The sequence below is a fragment of the Lepidochelys kempii genome, chromosome 2 (assembly GCF_965140265.1).
Source record: "Lepidochelys kempii isolate rLepKem1 chromosome 2, rLepKem1.hap2, whole genome shotgun sequence".
NCBI lineage: Eukaryota > Metazoa > Chordata > Testudines > Cheloniidae > Lepidochelys > Lepidochelys kempii.
The window spans coordinates 23,574,104-23,589,429 of NC_133257.1; positions in this window are offsets into that span (position 1 = coordinate 23,574,104).

Here is a 15,326-nt window from a genome sequence, read left to right on the forward strand (position 1 = left end):
AAATCGCACCTGGAGCTGCAGCTAGCAAGAGATGTCAAGAGTAACAAGAAGGGTTTCTTCAGGTATGTTGGCAACAAGAAGAAAGCCAAGGAAAGTGTGGGCCCCTTAATGAATGAGGGAGGCAACCTAGTGACAGAGGATGTGGAAAAAGCTAATGTGCTCAATGTTTTTTTTGCCTCTGTCTTCACTAACAAGGACAACTCCCAGACTGCTGCGCTGGGCATCACAACATGGGGACTAGATGACCAGCCCTCTGTGGAGAAAGAGGTGGTTAGGGACTATTTAGAAAAGCTGGACGTGCACAAATCCATGGGGCCGGACGAGTTGCATCCGAGAGTGCTAAAGGAATTGGCGGCTGTGATTGCAGAGCCATTGGCCATTATCTTTGAAAACTCGTGGCGAATGGGGGAAGTCCCGGATGACTGGAAAAAGGCTAATGTAGTGCCAATCTTTAAAAAAGGGAAGAAGGAGGATCCTGGGAACTACAGGCCAGTCAGCCTCACCTCAGTCCCCGGAAAAATCATGGAGCAGGTCCTCAAGGAATCAATCCTGAAGCACTTACATGAGAGGAAAGTGATCAGGAACAGTCAGCATGGATTCACCAAGGGAAGGTCATGCCTGACTAATCTAATCGCCTTCTATGATGAGATTACTGGTTCTGTGGATAAAGGGAAAGCAGTGGATGTATTGTTTCTTGACTTTAGCAAAGCTTTTGACACGGTCTCCCACAGTATTCTTGTCAGCAAGTTAAAGAAGTATGGGCTGGATGAATGCACTATAAGGTGGGTAGAAAGTTGGCTAGATTGTCAGGCTCAATGGGTAGTGATCAATGGCTCCATGTCTAGTTGGCAGCTGTTGTCAAGTGGAGTGCCCCAGGGTTCGGTCCTGGGGCCGGTTTTGTTCAATATCTTCATAAATCATCTGGAGGATGGTGTGGATTGCACTCTCAGCAAATTTGCGGATGATACTAAACTGGGAGGAGTGGTTGATACGCTGGAGGGCAGGGATAGGATACAGAGGGACATAGACAAATTGGAGGATTGGGCCAAAAGAAATCTGATGAGGTTCAATAAAGATAAATGCAGGGTCCTGCACTTAGGACGGAAGAACCCAATGCACAGCTACAGACTAGGGACCGAATGGCTAGGCAGCAGTTCTGCGGAAAAGGACCTAGGGGTGACAGTGGACGAGAAGCTGGATATGAGTCAGCAGTGTGCCCTTGTTGCCAAGAAGGCCAATGGCATTTTGGGATGTATAAGTAGGGGCATAGCAAGCAGATCAAGGGACGTGATTGTTCCCCTGTATTCAACGTTGGTGAGGCCTCTTCTGGAGTACTGTGTCCAGTTTTGGGCCCCACACTACAAGAAGGATGTGGATAAATTGGAGAGAGTCCAGCGAAGGGCAACAAAAATGATTAGGGGTCTGGAACACATGACTTATGAGGAGAGGCTGAGGGAACTGGGATTGTTTAGTGTGCAGAAGAGAAGAATGAGAGGGGATTTGATACCTGCTTTCAACTACCTGAGAGGTGGTTCCAGAGAGGATGGTTCTAGACTATTCTCAGTGGTAGAAGAGGACAGGACAAGGAGTAATGGTCTCAAGTTGCAGTGGGAGAGGTTTAGGTTGGATATTAGGAAAAACTTCTTCACTAGGAGGGTGGTGAAACACTGGAATGCATTACCTAGGGAGGTGGTAGAATCTCCTTCCTTAGAAGTTTTTAAGGTCAGGCTTGACAAAACCCTGGCTGGGATGATTTAATTGGGGATTGGTCCTGCTTTGAGCAGGGGGTTGGAGTAGATGACCTCCTGAGGTCCCTTCCAACCCTGATATTCTATGATTCTATGATTTATTTAGAGATAAATTATGATCCTCTCTATATGTGTGTGCAACCTTATGTACAAGGAGATGCATCTTTCAAACTCAGTTTGATTCTTCAGTCTCAATGAGATCTACATAGTAAGCCAAGTTTGAAGAAAATAGGTTAGCTGATGTTGAAGTCATGAATATTTAAAGGTGAGTGTCTGACAATCGCAGACAGACAAATCTTCTAAAGAGCTCTAGCTTTGAATCAGTGAATTTTTTGCTTTAAAAGTTAGAACTAAAACTGGAGAGACCAAGTAGATGAGGTAAATATCTTTTATTGGACCAACTTCTACTGGTGAGAAAGACAAGCTTTTGAGCTTACATAGAGCTCTTCTTGAGGTCTGGGTAATCTGAGTACATTTCCCTGAAGAAGAGATTTGTGTAAATTCTAAAGCTTGTCTCTCTCACCAAAAGAAGTTGGTCCAATAAAAATATTACCTCACACTCCTTGTCTCTCTGATATCCTGGGAATAACACGACTACAACAACACTGAAAAGAACTAAAACTGAAGGGAATAGATAAACAAAACACTGGGCCTGACCCTGCATACCCCAAACTCTCACTGACTTCAAGGAATCAGGTACAATGGTGCTATGTATCATGAATAATCACTTTTCTGCAGTAAATCCAGAATGAAAGCAAAACCATATATTTCTGACAATAGGCCATATATGTGTAAAATAAATGACAGATATTAAAATATATTTAATAGCATGCTGAAGATATATATGTCTATTTTAGCCATTAAGGTCCAAATCCCCAAAAGTATTTATGTGCCTAACGCCCATTGATTTCAGTGGGCCTTTGGTGCCTAAACACCTTTGAGGGTCTGGGCCTAAAAAACGAACACAATGTAATGGCTCTGTAAATAATGAGTAGCTGAGATAGTCACTTTTCTGTTTTAAAATATTTACAGCTAGACCAATTTAAGGTCTCATAGAGGTATAGAAGAAGTGGCGGATTCTTTAAATGCAGGAAGTACAGCTAAGTGTCGTATATGTGCGTGGTCTAAAAATCTACAAAGGTGGTAGATCAAAATGGACAAGGAGATAACTGGAAGCTGACAGCTATCTGAAGGAGTATCTAGCATGTATTCAGGAATTACAAGTTTTCCTAAGAGACTAGAAATATCTCAGTGTTTGGTTTGGGAACACTGAAAAAGAAAGCAAAGGCTTGTTTCTGCCTGACCTCCTGCGATGCAGTTAACCTTTCAGGGTGAGATTTTACACCTTCTAAAGCATCTAAAGGATTGCTTCAATTAAATGAAATGACAGCCCCCTCTCCCAACCTCCTTATCCCAGGTTAAGTTTCAGCTCTGGCACATCTGAGTTAGAATTTCATAGAGATTATTGCATTCTAGTAATAACCATTCAGTGTCAATCACCAAATGTCTGTGATATCGTTTAGGAAATAGAGAGAGCTTGAGCAGTACAGAAGAATGGCAACTGCCTACACTGGTTTTGATATCACAGGGTATATAACTGTGGAACATAGCTCCTTGCAGTAAGGATTTATCTTCCTGCATTTTGTATGGGACCAAACACACTTCAATAATGCCCCAGTACAGTACCTCATCGAATGAAATCAGGGCTCCAAGAGCAGGAGGAAACCACATGCCAAATCACAGTTGCAGCAGATTCCCTCAGAGATGGGAACTTTCGAGAGCAGAGCTTTCTGCAGCAATGTGGACCTGCGCAATGGGAATCTCCCCAGTGAGAAAGAAAATCTACTTCCCTCCTCTGCCAGGTTGAGCCGTTGATGTTTGCACGCTCCCCTAAGATGCGGAATGAATGGAAAAAGGAAACCTAGAGACCCGAGTCAAAGGAAATCCCGCTGATGTAAAGGGTTTGCAAGGAAACCCCCTTCAGGAACGGGACATTTGGGAAGGCTGATCTTCAGCGGAGATATATGAATGAATTTGCACTGCAGTGAAAAAGTCCCTCCAATTCACTTCAGTCCAAACAAAAACTCTGCAGCTGGACTTAATGAGGCAGCTGAAGAGTTAAGAGACTTATTTATCATTTTCTTCCCGCAAACTCTCAAAGATTTTTTAAAATGCACATTTACTGTGCAGATAGGATTGTTGTGTTTTTTGATTACGCATAGAAAATAAAAGGAAAAACTAAGGAAAACAGCTCAGTTTAAAGCTTATCTGTTTAACTATTTTTCCAGGATTCTTTGGTAAGGGGAAGTTTGGGGCTGTGGAGATGGGGAAGTGGGGAAAGAGCTATTGACATGCTCATTGTGTATATCTTTTTAAACTAATTTGTACATGAGCTTTTTACAAGTATGAATAAACAAACACACTCTCCATGACGCTAGCTCCTTAACATTTCATATCATGGTTTACCGAATAAACAATGTCCCTGTGTTTGGAAGATAATTCTCTACCAGTTTAATGGCCTCAGTCCAGTCCCACTGGACGTACATATTCTGCCTTAAGCCATCACTGCAGTTGGTACTTCTTGGAACCCACTTTGGCAGCCTCAGCAGAGAGGTCAAGGGTCAAATTGACTAGCATGACTGAATTGCCTTTTCACTCCTACCATCTCCCCCACATTGGCCGGGCAGAATGAGGAAGCTTGTACTGCTGCCTGTGTTGTATCTGGTGTGTGAATATAAATAGGGGACTTCATTTGCCAGTGCTGACGATGTGGCCTTTTTCACAAGCATAAAATGTAAAGACAGATACATAGACAGACACCTATCTATCTTCAGATGCTAGTAAAAGATTCTGGACTGAAATCTGATTTCAGTTACACTGGTGTAAATCCACTAAAGTGAGTGGAGCTATTCTGGATTAATACTGGGGGGGCGGTATGAGAGCAGGATTTGGCCTTCCATGTTATATTTAAGGGGCACAGGTTTCCTCTCCAGGTTTACTCTGCATCTCCTAAAAGAAAAATATCTTGCAGATAAAAACCACTGATACCAGCATGTCAGCCAAGACTGCAAGTTGAAGGCAGGATTGATATCTGTCTTATCAGAGACCCCTTCAATTCCAAGCAAGAGCAAAGAGAATGATACTGGAGAACCCTTTGCAATTAGGGTTGCCAGCTTTCTAATTTCTGAAAACTGGACACTCCAGCTGGAACTTTCCCCCCACCTCCTGCCTCTTCCCCCAAGGCTCCACCTCTGCTCCTCCACTTCCTGCAAGGCTCCCCCCTGCTCCGCCTCTTCCTCCAGGCCCGGCTCCCCACTCGCTCCTCCGCCCCCCATCCGTCATTGCTCACTGCTATGTTGGCAGAGCCCTCTAATGGAGTATAGACTAAACTGAGGGTTGGAGTTCTTCTGCCGGGATAGCTAAACTACTTCCTTAATGGCATTAATTATGCTGACAGAAGAACTCTTCTGCTGGCATAGTTGCATTTTGCTGGCCCACCTATGTCAGATAAGAGGAGTTGTGATTTTTTTCATGCTTCCAGCTGATATAGCTATGCCAGTAACACAGTGTAGTGTAGACATGGCCTGCAACCTTAACTGGGAATTTGGGATGCACAAGAAATGCAGGATCAGGCCCACTTTAATTTTCAAACCCTTAAGATGCAGTGCATCAGATATGGGAAACACTGGAAGAATCACAGTATGTCAGCAGAAACCAGGAATCCCTCTAAGCTTGTGACGTTTCCTTTCCAGCTGTTTAAACTGCATGGCTGTTTCTATTCAAAATAGCAAAGCTTACTGGAAGATTCTGATCCCATCTCCGAGGAAGAAAATGGAATTATTTGTTCTCTTTGAACCACCCCCCCTCCTCTTTCCCCCACTCCCGCGCTTCCTACCCTTCTGGTAAATTGAAGATTTTTATGTCTTATTTTAGTTTCCTGGATTGGTTTCAGAATTTGGATAAGATTATCTGTTGGGGTTTTTTTTTAAAGAGAAGAGGAAACGGGATTTCAGAAACCACTGGAACGGTGCCAACACTATCAGATCCTGCTGCATAAATCTAGGAGTGACAAAATCACCTTAATGCAAATGGATTTACAATGGCTATTACTCTGCTCAAAAAATGAATGTAACTCATTTTAAGTGTGCTTTCCAAACTGCTGACAATCAGCCAATCAGATAGCTCCAAATTTAAAATTCTGTGGGGTTCTAAAATAAGATTATTTTCCTTTTTAAGCCAAAAAAGTTGACCCAATTTCAAAATCAACATTATTTTAATGCTCATTTCAACTGTAACAGGATGTAATGCTGAGATGTGCCAGGAGCAGAACACCTGTTACTTGAGTTTTTTCTGTGGGAAATGAAGAAAAAATTATTTTCTGTGCCTCTCAGAGGGAGCCTAAGACACCAATTGCTCTCAAAGGTTTAGAATATGATACATTCCTGTTCTGACTTGAAAGTGAAATTCTCTTGTTCAAATAAAAATTGTGAAAAAAACAAAGGCAAGATTTGAAAAAATGTGTGCCTAAAGTTAGGATTGAAAGTCCATAGTTAGGGCTTTGAGAGGTTCTGAGCACACAGCGGTTGCTGGATTCTTATTGCTTTTGACAATCTAAGCCATTTAGGGAACTAATATTAGGCACCTGTTTTTGAAAGTCTTGGCCCAAATGTTAAACAGTTGGGAGGAGCGCAGTATTGTAATGGACAAACCATTTTCAATACAAATAAGAATTTCAACGTGAACACAAACTGTTGGTATAAACTGGTGACTTAGATGGGTAGCGACTTGATTTATGCCTCTAAATATTCTGTTCATATAAAATATTTGTTGGCACAGCAAGTGATTGTGAATAGTCTAATCCAGGTAGATCCTAGAATCATCTTCCCATGGCAAAGAACTAGCTTGAGGCTCCTCTGCCACCACATTCCTTGCAACTCGTGAAGTTGGCATGACTGGGAAAACGGGAACATGGCCAAGACTTCCCTCCGCCCCAGCAAACCCAGTTGCTGTAATGGCCCTTAGTGGACATTGTTTGCAGTGTTGTTGTAGCTGGGCTGGTCCCAGGATATGAGACAGACAAGCTTGGGTGAGGTAATGCCTTTTGTTGGGCCAACTTCTTTTGATGGAAGAGATAAGCTTTTGAGCTTTGCAGAACTCTTCTTCAGGTCTGGGAAAGATAACCAGAGTATCACAGCTAAACAGAAGATGGGAGAGATTGGTAAATCTAAGGGCTTGACACATGTTGCAAGGAACCTCTGAAACTGAAGTGGACTGTAGTGAGGGGGAAGGGCCTCCCTCCGAGACTGTTGGGGAGAAGCCAGCGCCTGTTGCTCTGCCCCCTCTGAAGGTCTGAGCCCCTAGACTGTTGGATCCTCCTCCTTGCCTGAGGCCAGAGCCCTGGACTACTTGCTCCTTGGCCCTGCCTAGAGGGGCAGGTCCTTAGAGACTACTAATTCTCCAATAACCCTTGCCTTGATAGGACCCCAAGAGCAAGAGGGTGTGGCCTCCCTTTGAGCCTGACAGAGAGGGATGGCCATGCTCCTCTACACGGACTATTAACACTTCTGCAGTCATAGGACAAAGGAGGGAGAGTAGGTTACAGATTGTTGTACTGAGGCATAAAACCAGCATCTCTGTTGAGACCATGATTTTTAGTGTCTATCAGTTATGAATATAAGTTCCAAAGCTCATCTTTTGAAGGTGTTTTGCAGGTTTCCTTTGAGGATGGGGCTGACAAATTAGCTGTAGAATGATGGCTTTGTGAAAAGTATTCACCCACAGGTGACACTGGCACCCAGCCTACTTTGGAGCAGCATCAGGGTGTTCTAACTTACACGTGGGTCTGAGCACCTGGCTCAAGATCAGGGCAATGCAAAAGTGCCTTTAGCCCTACACCAGCTTACCTGGTATGATCTTTGGCCACAGCCACAAATCATGACCAATTAACAGTAAGCAAAGATGTGCTAAAACATAATGCCTGCAGAAAATAAAATACACTAAATCTTAGCTTTCTATAAGAAATGAACGAGGAAGTTTATTTTCTCCTTTTAAGACAAGTAGGGAGAAGTGTGGGGTCTAGTATTTGAAGCTGAAATTTGTTTGTATATTTTTCACAGGCTTTTAATACCTCTGAGCCTTTCTTATGGAAAGCCTGTGCAAAGTCTGGCTTTATCCTATTTTGACTCCTGGATGGTGGAAATACTGTGAGAATATCAGAACTTGTGGTGCTTTGACCCAATAAATGGCTCTCTGAGGCATTAAAAAAGCCAGTGAAAAATATAAAATCCAAATACTAGTTTGTTTGGGTTTTCCCATAATTCATAGTTTGGCTTTGTTCGGGTTCCTGCAGAATTTGAATAGCAGAGCGGTGGAAGGCATACATTTATCATGAAAAAAATATGTTCAAGACTGTTGATTGATGAAATATTGACCCTTTATGGAAATTTCTCCTGGGGGGGGAGGGGATTTTTTTCTGGTGATTTTGACCCAAAAATATTTCTTACTCACTCTGTTTTCCATTTTTTCTTCCATCATTTTTTCTCATTCTCCACCCTCTTTCCATTTTGCCACTGAAAGTTGAAGAAAAAAACAAAAAGAACTGAATGAGAAAAATTTGTTGGGGTTTTAGTCATAGTAAAATTGAAAATTTTTGAAAATGTTCACAAAATATATGTACCACATTTTGACCAGCTGTACCTGGTGGGAGTGAGCCTGCAGACAGAGGAGATAAAAATAAAAGGAATGTGCTTTTTGATACACATCCTCTCTTGGAGCTCTTGCTGGGGCAGTGTTGCTCTGCACTGCTGACTAACACAACCCAGTGATTCAGTGGCACAATATGGCAAATTGTGTCCAGGTATGTTTTAATGGTTATGAAATTGCCGTCGGTGGGGCACAGGATCCTATGGAGCCCTTCTCAGTGGCTGGCAAAATTAAATCATTTGGGAAGCATACAGCAGAATATTGGAGCATTGGAAGAGGAGGTAGCCTGAGAGGGGATCTTAAGTGAAAAGGTTTGAGAACCGCTGTTAGTTTACATCGCTTTTGGTTGAGCTGGGAGATTATCCGGAAAATTGAGAATATACATTGCTATACTTCTTTAAATCTGGTTTCAGAAAATTTAAGTTCATCAAGGCTTATTAACTAATGCATCAGCATTACATCATTATGCATCACTTCCCTTTCCTCTGGGTTTTGTGTACATGAACACGCAGGTGACTAATTTACCTCAACTGAGACTCAATCAGATCTCAGTCTCTGAAGGCCGAAAGGTCTTAATTCAAGCCTGCCAGTCAGGAGGAAGTATTTGAGATCAGTATCGGCTTTGAGGAAATATCTGGCAGGTTTATATTTGTGACAATACCTGAGTGGAGAAGAGATGGGATGTGGGTTTTTCAGATAAATTAAATCCTAAAGTCTTAGTATAGTGTTTGCTCAGACTTTACTAAGACAAAACTCCGGCTGAATTCCATGAGAAGATGCTTGTACTTTAGGTCTGTACTGGAATTTGTTACACTCCTGATGTGTTAACATGAAAGCAAATTCATCACAAAACACAATGTTCTAAAGTCCCAGAACTGGCTAACGGTCCATAATGTTAAACTGATGCAACCACAAGTTGAACCAGCCTCACTGCCTACTGCCTACTTTGAACCAGAAAATCACCATTAAAGAATGGAGCTGGTTCATTTCATGCTGGTATCTCCGCATGCTGCATTTAAAAGGCTGCATACATCCTGAGGTCCTCACTGATAGACTCATAGACTCATAGATATTAAGGTCAGAAGGGACCATTATGATCATCTAGTCTGACCTCCTGCACAATGCAGGCCACCGAATCTCACCTACCCACTCCTGCAATAAACCTCTCACCTATGTCTGAGCTATTGAAGTCCTCAAATCATGGTTTAAAGACTTCAAGGTGCAGAGAATCCTGCAGCAAGTGACCCATGCCCCATGCTGCAGAGGAAGGCGAACCCCCCCCAGGGCCTCTTCCAATCTGCCCTGGAGGAAAATTCCTTCCTGACCCCAAATATGGCGATCAGCTGAACCCTGAGCTTGTGGGCAAGACTCACCAGCCAGATACCCAGGAAAGAATTCTCTGTAGTAACTCAGATCCCACCCCATCTAACATTCTATCACAGGCCATTAGGACTATTTACCATGAATAGCTAAAGATCAATTAATTGCCAAAATCATGTTATCCCATCATACCATCTCCTCCATACAATTATCGAGTTTAATCTTGAAGCCAGATAGGTCTTTTGCCCCCACTGCTTCCCTTGGAAGGCTGTTCCAGGACTTCACTCCTTCATCTAATTTCAAGTCTAAACTTCCTGGTGGCCAGTTTATATCCATTTGTTCTTGTGTCCACACTCAGTAACTTACTCAGGAAAACTCCTGTTGATGTTAATAGAAGGTTTCCTAAGAAGGAAGGGACTGGGTAAAATCTGAGCAAGGACCTAAGGATTTAGCCAAAGGAGAATCAGATATTTAACCATCCACTGTGTCAGGGAGTCTTGGGACTCTTGGGGGAGATGGTGACTCATAGCTGCATGGACATCTGAGGTAGCAGGTCCTCAAAGCACCTTCTCTCCTGCAAGTAGAGCCTTCCGTCTGGGAAACACTGAGTTCCACTTACGCTCCCATCCATCCCGTTGTCTCTCAGATGTCGCAAACTTGTTTACTTCCTGTTTATCTTGCTTTTCCTTTCAAATGTCACACATGACAACAAAACCATATAGATAAATATTCAAAAGCCAGGGGCACTCCCCAACAAATGTTAAGCTGGGTCACGTGGGCCCAATATACTTCACCACATCCTCTCATCTATGGGCCAAACCGAGGGCCTTTTTGAGGCCCTGACTCAGGAAATCATTCCTATTCAGGGCATCACTTGAGTACATGCTTAAATGCTGTCTTGAATAGGGGTGCACTAAACATATGCTTAAGTGCCTGAACTGGTACCTCAGTTTTTAATCAGACAAGTACCTGTTGACATTAGAGGGGATTTGCTAGTTTGAGTCAGGTCTTCAGTGTTTAGCTATATCACCCCAGTCATGCAAGAAATTCTAAGCTGGTGGGACCCTGTGCCCAGACAGCGACCCTTTGTAATCAGTGGATCTCCATATGAATTCAAGGATCTGCCCTTGAGGAGATCTTTGGTGGGCTTTGATCTATCTGAACAGCTATTTTGGAAAAGATGCATTTCTGCTTTTCTCTCTTGTAGCAACGTGTTCCCAGCTATAGTTTCAGAAGTCTGAATTGATCCAAAGAGTGAAGAACAGCACAACAAGAACTTGATGTTTCTTTCTGACTGGAGACATAGGAATGGATATTTTGGAAACTTTCAAGCATGTTTGTTAACCTAAACTTTCCTTGACTCTCCTGTAATTCAGGGACCAGCAAGCAGATCTTCTTTGCCTATGCTCCAGTGATATTTAAATTGCTCAAACTGCACAGGATGGTTTAAATTAGCTCTGAACAATGGTGCCTATTCATATTTTTGGTGAACCTACTAAACCTGTTTTGGCTGGAAATAAAAAACCCTATGCTTAATGTTCCTGCTGCTGAAAAAATAACTATAAAAATAATAATAAAATCTTTATAAGCTCAGATTTTAGAGGTAAAAAGACACTGAGCAAATGTCCTTTCATCTGGATTTAATTTTATGCTCCAATTACTAACTTTCCAGTAAATGTTTTCATACAAAATAATTAATTGTCCTATTTTATAGTAATAAAAAACAAATATGTCAGAAAACACCAATAACTAAAAAGTATGGCATGCACTATGCTGGGGGCTGGGGAAAATAGTGTAATCATTTTTTATTTGATTCATGTTCCAAGGTGAATTAAGAACCTGGCTTTGTGTGAATCTCCTACTCCTCTGCATTTTGCATCTGAAGGCAGTTTCCAATGATTCATTAAACTAATCACAAAACTCTTTTAAGATGGAGTGGGTGTGAAAGAGTTGGGTGTGAAACATATAGACTTCCTAGAACTACATGCTCGTATCCTGACTCAGCCCTTCCTCCTATTGAGGTCTCATAGATAAACTGAATACCGTACACCAGAGTGTTGTGAGAAGACAGACCCCTTTGACTTACACATTGGCAACGCTTGTATAGCTTGTCATGCCAATAAAGTCCCATTGAACTGAATTGAATACCATGCTGTGTTGGCATTTAATAGCGGACTTCTTAAAAATCAAGATTATGTCTGCATGCACAGTTACCATGACTGCTTGCATGACCTGGATAATTCCACAAACAAATGGCTAGTTATGTATGTAACTGGTCATTTCCACATGCAACTGTTTGAGTTATTTGCCCTAAACTAAGTTATGTTTTTGGTAAGAGTGTTGGCCTTTAACCTATATTCCCCCTAATCCCATTGTTGTGCAATCAGGCTGGTTAGTTGCCATTCTCTGTGTGAGAGGCTGTTACCTTTCAGGTATGTGCAATTATGTGTTTGGACAGCACATAACACAATAGGGTCCTGGTCCATGACTGGGGCTTCTAGGGGCTATCACAATACAAATAAATAATTAATAATAATATAACTCACTGGTGCAACTTTTTCTTTATATAATTAATGAAGCCATCCTACAGGATAACATATATAAATATAAAATAGTATCAATACATACAAAGAGCTATATCCCTGGCCTCAAATGGAAGCTGCAGTGGCGTGTAAATCAGAACCCAGAGGAATCAAGGGAAACAAGTACTGTGTTAAAGGTTTACACCAGAGATAATGAGTACCTGATTGGGAGCCAGGAACTCCTGAGTTCTAACCTTTGTTCTGCTGCTGACTTACTATGCGTGACCTGGTGCTCTCAGCCTCCACATCCCCATCTAAAACTGGAATAATTATACCTACTATGCAGCATGATGTGAGAATTAATTACTGCTTGAAGATCATTGCTACGTATTATCATTTTAAGCATTGCATAACAGCCAGTAGGGGGACAACATTGATCAGGCATTAGGTTTAGGGAGCTGCTTATCATTGTTAAATATATATATACATATTGTTAAAACAAACCTAGTAGCTATAACTACATATGAATAAACCTAGTTGATTGGAATTTGGTAGATTCAATGCTGTTAAACAATAGCAAATTGCAGGACTCATAGGTACTAATGGCTCAGAAAATGGACAGTTCAAAATGTACAGCATATAAACTTATTACCCTTCTAGTTCTGTTCAGATTCATAGACTATAAGGCCAGAAGGGACCATTGTGATCATCTAGCCTGACCTCTGGGCCACAGGTGTTTCATGAATTAGTTCCTGTTTGAACTGCAGCTTATCTTTTAGAAAAACATCCAACCTTGGTTTTAAAATTGCCAGTATTTGAGAGTCCACCAGAAACCTAGGTAAGTTATTCCACCAGTTAGTTACACTCACAGTTAAAATTGTGCACCTTATTTCTAACCCGAATATATCTATCTACAAACTGACACAAACAATTAAAGCTCAGGGCTTATCTACATGCAGAGTTGCACCACTTGAATTTAAAGTGGGATTTTAAACTGATTTATTTGAATTGATTTAAACAGATTTATTTAAATTAGTGCAAAAGTCTGCATGGACACTAAGCCAGGCTTATTTTGGTTTAGCTTAGCTCTATTAGGAAGTGATTCGAGGGAGCCAGTCTTAAACCAAAATAATATCCATGCAGGGGGTTGCATCAGTTTAGCTAAACCGGTTTAATTAAACCAGTGGAAGCTTGTGTGTAGACAGGGCTTAAGATGGGAAAGGTAGTATTCCCTATACACTCAACTGTTCTCTATCAGGTAAGCGTATGACCATTCTACTGTGGCTGACTACTCCATTTTCCATTGCCGCCACCTTCAGCAACACTGCAGGGGAAATGCACCCTACAACACTTTGCCCTTCATTTCCTAATACTCTCATGCAAGGGCTTGCCAGAAAACAAGAATTAGGTTTCATGAAAATTTGCGGTTTCAGAATTTGTTTGCTGAAAATCTTCTGAAAATTTTCTTGACTCAATGAGACAGCCATAGCTCTGAATAGCCAGAGGTTAGGGGCCTGGCCTGGCGTGTGGGAGACCTAGCTTCAAGTCCTTCCTCTGAAACACATCTGCATCTCCTACATACCAGGAGAGTGCTGCAACCTCTGAGCTATTGGCTGTTCTATCCTGGCTCTGAGAAACCTTCGCCATGAAAGTTTTGTCAAAACCAGCATGTTGTCATGCAAAGTTTTGGTTTTGATGAATCAGCATTTTTCCAATTAAACTTTTTTTTTTTTGTCAAATTCCTGACCAATTGTATTCTCCCACCATCTCGTGCACTCATTCAAAGATTGCTTGTCTTGTGTATCTCCCCTACTGGTCTGTTAATCTGTGCATGTACATTCCAGACTTTCCACAGCACTCAAATACCATACCATCTTACACCACTGAGTCATATATTTGTTTAAACCAATAAACCAAACCCAGAGCTCTTTCCCATACTCTCAGCATGTCCCAAAATGATTCCCCATGCCCACATCCTCTTCTGAAATCAAACTGCTTTTGTTGTAGCCTTCCATTTGTATCCCACTGTCCTATGTAAATGCACATTGGGAAATGCTTCCTCAGTCACCCATCATTTTAATGCTACTTGAGCTTTTAGATACTGCTTGCCCTTTACTCTAGGTACTGGCATTCTATTACTGTCAATTTTCAGTCTTTCTTTGGTTCTCCAGGCCAGATCCTACCCTTTGGGGCAGCAAACCTTAGGGCTGCTGCCTGAACTGCATGGTTTCCCTATTCATGTTATAAGGAAGCTCTCAGGATTCATTTAAAGGTTTCTAACCTTGCGACTGTAAACAGCTCTCTAGGGCTGGAAGTCTGTCACTATGATTATTTCAAAAGAATATGCATGTCTCCTACCATTTCAGCTCCCTGGGACTGGCATTTGGGACCTCTGAAGCCCCTAGTCCCTTGCTTTTTTAGGAGATCCCAGGCCATTTTGTAGCTGAGGTGATCAAGCAACCCAGGTTGCTTCTGCTGGGGCCAGGGCTATAAGAAGCTCCCTCCCAGACAGCTGCCTGGGCTTCTTTGCCTTTGTCCACAAAAGGAAAAATGGATTAATAGCATGGAAGGCCATGTGAACTAAGCATAAGATGGAAAATAAGGGACCCTTGCATTTTAATCCTAGCTCTGATATTGACTCCTTCTTTGGCCTTAGTCTTGTCACTTAGGGCCATTAAAATCAATGGAAAGACTCCCAACTAACTTCAGTGAGTATTGGATAGGGTCCTGAGGCTATAATTTTCAAATGTAGATGACCAAAATTATACGCCCCAGTCTATATTTAAGTAGCTCAAGAGAGGTGGCTCGATTTCTAGAGGCGCTGAGCACCTGCAGCTTCCCAGATTTGGGGATGTCTCAAAAAGAACCCAGAAACTGATTCAAATTTTGCACATGGCCCCTACCTTTCAAATATCTGAGCCAAATTCCCTGATCCAAATGCCCTTGAACTTTGAGGTGTTCATGTTCTGGATCTGAATTTTGCACCTGGAGCCCATCCCTAATTATAGGCTGCTTCTGCTACCCTTACTCATAT